Below are 7,736 nucleotides of genomic sequence, written 5' to 3' on the forward strand. Positions count from 1 at the left end.
CTCCTTTCTCCCCTCTCTCTTCTCTGTCTCTCCTCATCCTTCCGTCTCCTTTTCTCTCGCCTCGTCTGTCCTTACCCCCAGCTATGCCGCGGCCGCTGTGATCAGCCCCCCTCCAGGGGGGGGAGGCAGAGCGCTGTCTCGTGAGTACCCCCCCGCCTGCGATGGGGGAATGTCAAGAGTGGGGTGGGGCCGAGAGCCATGGGAACAGAGCGAGGCCGGTGGAGTAAATGATAATGAACACCTGCGCCACTCACCGGTCTCGAGTCCCACGGAGGAGCTCCGGAAGGAGGAGTGACTACAGTGAAGGACGAGAGAGGACCAGGCCTGGACTATTTATGTTGTTGTTTTGTTATGTTTTATGCGGCAGTCATCCGTGAGGGTCTGCCACTTTTACTTTTGTTTTGTGTTTGTTTATTAATATATCCATTCTGAGACAGTCAGACAAGATTATACAGCCTACAAAGTGCACAAAGAGCACTCCTTCTATAATCACTAAAAGCTGTCGTTCATCACGATCTCACAACATTCCGTTAATCAATGAAGCTGTCTGCACTGCACAATGAATCTCTTATTTACAGAACACAAATACACACTGAAGCGTTTGCCAAATATATTTCGCCAATATCAGATGGGGCCCCCTGATTCCCCAGGGCCCTAAGCGGCCACTTGCATATTTTGCATGCCTCTCTTGTTTAACACACCTGATTCAAATCACCAGGGGTCTCATTTATAAACATTACGTACGCATAAAATGGGCATATTTCGCAATCTTCCACGCACATATCGGTATTTATAAAAAATAAACTTGGTGTAAATATGTACGCACTGTACGGACATTCTAGACCATGCGTACGCACTCTGTTTCCTGGAGCGAGAAAGGTAATGAAGTAAACAACAGCTGCATGGAGGTGTTGATGTCGTGTGAAGGCATCTCCACAACATTATGAAAAATGCCACTGTATTTGAAGGACACAACTTGAAGAAAATGGTAATTTGCATGCTTTCTTTTTAAAATAGGCTACTTTGTCAGTGATGCGCAGAGTCAGACAATTCTATTTACACTGCAATAAATATAGACTAAAAATAGCTAAAAGATGTTCACCTTATCAGCAAAACTGCTTAAATTAAATTTGATTTGAATTGTTTAAAACAAGTTAAATACTATTTGGCCAGTGGAAAAGAATGAGATCAACTCTATTATAAAATATTTATCTGAGAACTATTTTAAACAGTTTTGTTTTTATGGATTTTGATATATTTATGCTAAAACGTAACAAGGATACTGGATGATTTTTAGCAATAAAAATTGCCTTTGGCACAAATGGCATTTATCTCATATTTCCTTAATGTCTTGTACCTTTAACAATGTTAAATATGGTGTCACGTGGATGGGAATATGCATTGAAATGATATGCAGATGAGGTTATGCATAGTAAAACTAGGCATTGTCAGCTCCATATATGGTGATTTTGGGGAGGAGTCGGGGTGGAGATGCACGTACGCACAATCTTCCCCTGACTGGGATTTATAAAGGGATTTTTGCGCAGGTTCTGGCGTACTCATGGTTTTATAAATCTGAAAACTTTTGTGAGTATGCAAAATCTAGCTTTTGTGCATGTGTACACTTTTAGGATGAAATCTACGGAGTGTTTTATAAATGAGACCCCAGTTTATTAGAAGAGAACTCCATGAATGAACTGTGATCCGATTTACATGGTCCCTACATAGTGTTCACTGCTCTCTACTCCCTGGGCACGGAAAATCGGCTGAAGGTTACTTCACTTAAGAACAGGGATCTGCGCAACCACTGCCTGCAGCGTCTTCACACACAGACAAAACTCACTACAGACGGGTGAAGGGTTATTTAACCATAATCATGAGATTTGCATAGTCACATCTCGCGCACTTTATTGCCCTTTGGATGGAACATATACGCTCCTTTCGAACGGGAATATCCTGTGATGTCCACTTCGCAGGGCATTTACAGTCGAATAGAACAAACCTCTGAATCGGTAAGAGAAACATAGCCTACTACAAAATGTGCAGGACATTTATAATATAAATTATAAATTATAATATAATTTAAATTAAAGGCCACTTAAGTGTACTTAAAGAGAGTACACTTTAATGACATTAGGTCTTAGCATTCTTAAGTGCACTTTTTAAAAATGCGCTATATAATAATGTCTAATTAAGTATTACTTAAACATACATTTTACATAATTATGATTTTATTGTGTTCTAAATAAGTACACTTATTTTGATATATTTATCAATATACTAAAGCACATGTAAAATAATTGATTTTAATTTCAACTTAAGTGTGTTCTCCAAAATTACATTTGTTAATGTATTTTAAATGTATGTAGTCTATAATATATACTTTGTGCATTAATGCAATTGAAATGTATTTTTCTTCTAAACTTCAATACACTTTCTTATACAGTATACTCCAATTAAACTTATTGTTGAAATTTTCATCAGCTCCTGCGCTATGAACTCTATGAAGTTAAATTTTCTACATAATATTTGACATACAGTGTCATTTATGAGAGTGCTGTATTTTTTATGTAATAGTACTGTAATTTACATCTGTGTACAGAATACTTTCAATATCATTATGTTGTTCTAAGTCACTTAAACACACATTTAATTGCATTAATTGCAAGCAAAAGTCTAACAAATCTAAACAAAATTAATTTGCATTCAAATAGCCTACATTTGGTTTCTATAAGCTACACTGCACTGTAAAAATGACTTTTAGTTAGGTGAATGAGTCATGAATGAGTATAACCATTGTCTTTGGACTAACTACACAACGAATTAGAACAACTTGAACTTGAACAGAAATGGAAAGCTTGAAATAAAAATGTTGAATTTTTTTGTTTAAAGGGGTCATATGATGTTGCTAAAAGAACATTATTTAGTGTGTTTGGTGTAATGAAATGTGTTTATGCGGTTTAAGGTTCAAAAAACACATTATTTACCACATACTGTACATTATTGTTTCTCCTCTATGCCTTTCTGAAACGCGTCGATTTTTACAAAGCTCATCGGTCTGAAAAGCGAGGTGTGCTCTGATTGGCCAGCTATCCAGTGCGTTGTGATTGGCCGAATACCTCAAGCGTGTGACGGAAATGTTACGCCCCTTACCATACTGTGATGCCGTGTCCCAGCCGGAGCGACTAGACAAAAACATTAAAACCCATGATAAACGAGGCATTTGTTGCATCCAGTGGGGACATAATTATAGATTATAATGACTTATACTGTCTTTTTACGCATTGCGTTGCATCGCGCCTCGTAAACATAAAACCATGTCTGCATTTGTGATCGGAGAAATTACAAACAACAAGCGCTCTTGTAACACTCCAAAGAGAAAGGAAAAATTGAAATCGCATCATATGACCCCTTTAATGCTACTGTGCGCATGCGCCAAAATACTACGTCATGACGGCGCACCACTTCACCAGAGTTTGAAAAATGTGCGCCATGTTTGTGTAATCGCGATGCGTGAGGGAACAAACAAGAAGAGAACAAAGGAGCGCCACGTTTGGATGATTACAGATGAGACTTTATGTACTGCAGATAATTAATAAAGTAAGTATATCTTGATATAAGCTGTCTTTATTCTTAATTTAGTCTTGCCATTCGTGCGGCTTTCACCGCACCCGGCAGTTCTTGCTATATGGACTCTGGAGGTGAATTAATCATGTCATATAATTTATCTATGACTGCATTCTGATATCGGAGTGTGATCGCGTGTGTGGACTAGGCATGGGCCGATTACCGGTTTCAAGGTATACCGCGGTTTAAAAATAGTCAAAAGTTTCAAGACCGCTAATATTTTCCGTTATACCGTTCCTGCGGTATGCGCTGTTTTTCATGTCTCCTCAAAGACTGAAAGTGTAGGAATTCCTCAGGTTAAGTGCAGTGTAGAGAGTAATAACACAACCCTCCTCCTGTTGGTGCGAGCGAGCGGTCAGTCAGGTGTGTGTAGGATGGCCGAACTTACGCGATCGGCAACCTGCCGTTTTTTGTCTTATTGCAAGCAACTCGTCTCTGTTCTGGACTTGCACAAACTGCGTTGCAATGCATTCGTTTTCCAAATTGTCATTTATGTGAAAATATGAAGTCTGTAAACACCCGTTAACACAGGCCAGAGACATTGAAGACGGACGCACAGAGAAAAATACTGTAGCAGGCAGATCACTCACTGTTCATGATGCACGAACTATTGGAAGAAAATCCTCAGTATTGATTAGGGGGTTTATATGAATGTGTTTCTGAGGGGAACTGACTGTCTTCAGAAAAGTTTAGGTGGTATTTTCTTTTCATCTCGTCTCTGCATAGTTCATATTAAAGCAGTGTTTCAGCGTAGCGCTGCTTTGTTTACAGTTGTAAACAAGGAAACGCCATGTCTGGTGTTCCAGAAGCGCCTCCTACTGTCAGAGAGTGAATCTGCATCTCATTCAGAGCATCTGCTGTTTGCTTCGTTCAGGCATGTAGTATAATTTCACAGAGCTAGTCAGAACATTCTGTTTTTGCTTCAAATTGGGTTATTATTAAATCAAATTATGTATATGAAATTATATAACTAAATGATATAAATGATATGTATATGAATTATATAACTAAAATTAAATAACTGTAATTACAGATTTAGGTTAAATAAAGATGTCAGTCTTTATTTTTCTTCTTTTTAGGAAACAAATCAAAGAAAAAATAAACAAATTCTACTGTTCCTATTATTCTGTGTTGCTCAAAAACAAAATATATTGTGTTCAGGGGAAAAAATATATTGTGTTTTTTTTTTTTACCCAGTCATTTAAAAATAACACATTTTAGAGCTGTAACGACAATTCTGTGATACCGTGAAACAGTGATATTTTTGCTTAAGGTTATCATACCGTCAAAATCTGAAAATTTGGCTGCTGAAAATACAATATTTTATTTTAACTAAACGATTTAAAATAAAATGTAACGCTACTGAACAAAATTCAAAGATCCGATCTTGTAATATTTAATGTACATAATTGATATTATAACCACCAGTAATATTCGATATATCAGCCATTCTTTTTGCATTTGAAGAGCCGTTACTACTTGTGTTTGTAATATGTAATATTTTTGTACTTATCTGGAGTTATTAATTCATTTTGCAGGATCATTACTGGATATACAGTGTGGAAACACAGACCAGTACTGAAGAGGTGATGTTAGATGTTTTTTAATGAATTGTTGCCCAGTCAGCTCACCCTGATCACACATTACAAGCTAAAAGTGCGATTAAAGGGTTAATTCACCCACAAGTGAAAATTAGCTTGTGTTTTACTCACCCTCAAGGCATCCTAGGTGTATATGACTTTCTTCTTTCAGGCGAATCCAGTCTGAGTTATATTAAAAATGGTCCTGGCTATTCCAAGCTCTATCATTGTAGTGGGCGGGTCTTCCAGTTGAACAGTCCACAAGTCGTCAAATAAAGCATGCGCATCCATAATAAAACGTGTCACACACGGCTCCGGGGGGTGAATAAAGGCCTCCTGTAGCGAATCCATGTGTTTTTGTAAGAAAAATATTCATATTTCAAACGTAATAAACACTTTTCTCTCACTTCCGTCATACGCGGAAGCCGTTCCGGCAGATGACGTAGTACGTCAGCACTTTGTTTCGTCAAAACAAAACATCGGTCACGAATTAGAAGTACAAACCGAGGATTTGCAAAGAAAAATGTTGGAGGATTTCGATATAAACCAAGAGGAGACTGGTTTTCCTTTGCTAAAGTAAGGAAACTTTGCTTCCTTTGCTCCTATAAACCAACTCGAGAGACTAGCATACCTCAGAGGCGCGCGCGCTGTGCATACGTGCCGCGTCATCCGCCGGAACGGCTTCCGCGTATGACAGACACCGGAAGTGAGAGAAAAGTGTTATTACGTTTGAAATACGGATATTTTTCTTACAAAAACGCATGCATTCACTACAGGAGGCCTTTATTCACCCCCCGGAGCCGTGTGAGGCACGTTTTGTTATGAATGCGCGCGCTTTATTTGACGACTTGTGGACTGTTCAACTGCAACACCCGCTGACTGCAATGATGGAGCTTGGAATAGCCAGGACAATTTTTTATATGACGCCGACTGGATTCGTCTGAAAGAAGAAAGTCATATACACCTAGGATGCTTCGAGGTCTAATTTCCATTTTGGGTGAACTAACCCTTTAAGACACTATCCCTATGGATTTTAACTGCTTTGAATCTTTTCCATTTGCAAGTAATATATTCCAACCTGTGCATTTGCAGACCCCCCTCTAATCATCATATATTTTACAGGTAACAAACCCAAGGAAGAGGACAGCAGCTTTGCTGTGCCAGCCATGGTAAATACAGTAACATCCTTCATGAAGATGTGCGAGAGAAGCTTGCAAGGCAAGTTGAGAAAAAAATTGAAGGTACCTTTCTTCATTTTCATGGATTTTGGGATACACTCTTAAAAATAAAGGTGCTTCACGATGCCATAGAAGAACCTTTTTGTCTAAATGGTTCCATAAAGAACCTTTAACATCTGAACATTCAGATTATAAAAAGGTAAGAAAGAGATGGTTCTTTAAAGAACCTTTGACTGAATGGTTCTTTGTGGAACCAAAAAAGGTTTTTCTATGGCATCACTGTGAAGAAACTTTTGAAGCACCTTTATTTTTAAGAGTGTATTTATCTATTTTTTGGTTATTGGTAAAGTTATGTTTTATTCCCTGTAAAGTAGGAATAAAAAATGTTTTTAAAAATGTTATCTATTTTTAAAGCCCAGTGTCAGTGAAGATGGTGTGGTCAGAAATTCTGGTGTTTGTTGGAAATCTGAAGGAACATCTCCCAGCTTTCTACGACGATGTTGCCCTGATGACTGAGATAATTCACCTCTTAGGTGATGCAGATGTGGTCAAAAGTTTACATACACCTTGCAGAAATTGCCATTTTTTAATGATTCTACTTCTCTACCCTCTTACTGCTTAAATTATAAACATTTTGCAGATACTGCAAGGTGTATGTAAACTTTGGACTGCAACTGTGTCTATTGCTTTCACTCAACTGAACCATTTATAATGACTGGATATGTTTTATAACAATTGCTGTTCTTCTGTTTTTTTTTCTTTTTTTCCTCAAGGTATTTTTTTCTGACTTTCCTGCCTCTTTGGAACATTTCCGTTCACACGTACCGTGGAGAGATGGTGTGCAGCTTCATGACATTTGAAGTTTACTGCCGATAGAGAACTTCTGGGACATTGACAGACAGCACTTCCCAGCAAGTTCATTTGGAGTTATTTTTTTATTATTAATTCATTTATTTATTTAGTCAAACTTGCATTCACTAATGCTGGAGTAAGATTTTCGAAGAAAACTTTCAGTCCTGTTTAATGTTGGTGCTAGTAAAGGTTTGGGAACTAATGGCCTGGTTTCACAGACAGGGCTTAGACTAAGCCAGGATTAGGCCATAGTTCAGTAAGGACATTTAAGTAATTTTCATTAACATGCCTTAAAAAACATTACTGGTGTGCATCTTGAGACAAAACAAAGGCACTGATATTTTTAAAGATCAGTCAGTGCAATTTTCTTTCAGTTGAAACAGCTCAGAATTGCATTTTAGTCCGGGGCTAGGCTTAAGCCTTGTCTGTGAAACCAGGGGTACAAGTAACACAGTTTGGTAATGTTTTACAATAAGGTCTCATTTGTTGTACATGGAAT

This window comes from Sinocyclocheilus anshuiensis, unplaced genomic scaffold (genome assembly GCF_001515605.1).
Source record: "Sinocyclocheilus anshuiensis isolate Anshui unplaced genomic scaffold, SAMN03320099.WGS_v1.1 scaffold478, whole genome shotgun sequence".
Classification (NCBI taxonomy): Eukaryota; Metazoa; Chordata; class Actinopteri; order Cypriniformes; family Cyprinidae; genus Sinocyclocheilus; species Sinocyclocheilus anshuiensis.